Source organism: Carassius auratus, chromosome 3 (genome assembly GCF_003368295.1).
Source record: "Carassius auratus strain Wakin chromosome 3, ASM336829v1, whole genome shotgun sequence".
Taxonomy (NCBI): domain Eukaryota; kingdom Metazoa; phylum Chordata; class Actinopteri; order Cypriniformes; family Cyprinidae; genus Carassius; species Carassius auratus.
The window spans coordinates 13,475,922-13,477,391 of NC_039245.1; the positions used below are offsets into that span (position 1 = coordinate 13,475,922).

At 37.7% G+C, this 1,470-nt stretch overlaps 1 long non-coding RNA gene across 1 annotated transcript; it reads left to right on the top strand.

The window, feature by feature from the left end:
* Positions 1 to 502: 502 nt before the first annotated feature.
* On the top strand, positions 503 to 914 carry LOC113048759 (uncharacterized). Its single transcript, XR_003276533.1, has 3 exons — positions 503 to 541; positions 615 to 677; positions 760 to 914. It is a non-coding gene; the product is annotated as an uncharacterized LOC113048759 (long non-coding RNA).
* Positions 915 to 1,470: the final 556 nt, after the last annotated feature.

Genomic DNA, 1,470 nt, shown 5'->3' on the forward strand with positions numbered 1-1,470 from the left:
AAAAATATGTAGATATACATGCAATATCGGAAATTAATATCACCCCACCTGAGGAGCTGGCTCTGTACCTTAATAAAGGGCGACCAGTGGTTGCTGGCATTCCAGGGGGCAGTTCATCACACATACTATGCACCACAAGTGATGGTGAAAAAAGGGTGAAATGTAAGTTTACCTCTATGATTTGTTTAAATTTTTTGTCCTGATAAATTACTATCTACTGTCACTTAAAGGCTTTTTGAACAAGATTAATTTTTATCTAGGCTTATTTTATTTAACTGCATATGATGTATTATTTTCTTTGATAATATTTAGAATTTAACGGGTTGTGTGTTCTTATAGATACTGATGGACGGATTGTATTATTGGACTCTCCAGAAAGAACACAGTCTGTCACAGTTGTAAATGATTTGTTGTCAGGTACTTTTAGGGATTTTTTTTTTTTTTTTTTTTTTTAAATAATGTATACTTGAATATTTCTCTTGTATGATGAAGATGATGATCTGGTGTGACAGAAGTGGACAATGCTGGTAGATCCACTGAGGTATGATGCATGCCATTATGATGTATGGCCCCTTTTTGCATTAGAGTAACAAACTGTCATTGTCCTTTCATAGTACATACCTAGGGATTTGCCCACAGATGAGGGTCCTTCAGCCTCAGCACACAATCTAAGCAGGGTAAGAATTTGTGTCCATGTGTCCATATTTGAATTTTATTGTCTGACCAAACAATCTCATTTATTACATTTTTCCACCTTAGTTGCCAGCAAAGGAGCTGTATAAAGTCCATCTTCAAAAACAAATAAGAAAAAGTGACATGGAGATGGACCTTATACAGCTTCAAATGGAAGAGAAAAGGCTCCTCATTAAAAAAGCAGCACTTGAAATAGAATTACTTGAGAATCGCTTTAAGGTGAGAACTTGTCTGAATATTAATCTGTTGCATGTTAAAAGTGGTCTGTCTGTCTGTATGTATGTATGTATGTATGCATGTATGTATGTGTAAAGCAATATATTAAAAAAAACATTTTAATGAATTTTACTTTTATTGTTTTTCAGGAAATGAAGAAATAAACTGCCTGGCAGACCAGTGCAAAAAAAACTAATAAAAGTAATTTTGACAAATCCTGTCTCTCAAAAGTCTTCCGTCTCTGTTGGCATCTAAAATCTGTCGGTGTTCCTCTGGGCCATCTTCCTCAATACAAGGAGGGTGGCTCTCTCCTCTTATAGTGGCAATATTGTGAAGCACAACACAAGACACAATAATGTCGCATGCCCTCTCTGGACTAACCTGGAGCCCACGCAGACACTGAAACCGAGATTTGAGGATCCCTATAATCATCTCCACCTTGGCCCGTGTTCGGCTGTGAGCCAGGTTAAACCGTGTCTGTGGTCCAGGCTCAGGTTCAGGGTAGGGTGTCATTAAATAGGGCAGACAAGGGTATCCTCTGTCCCCCAGCAAGTAACCATT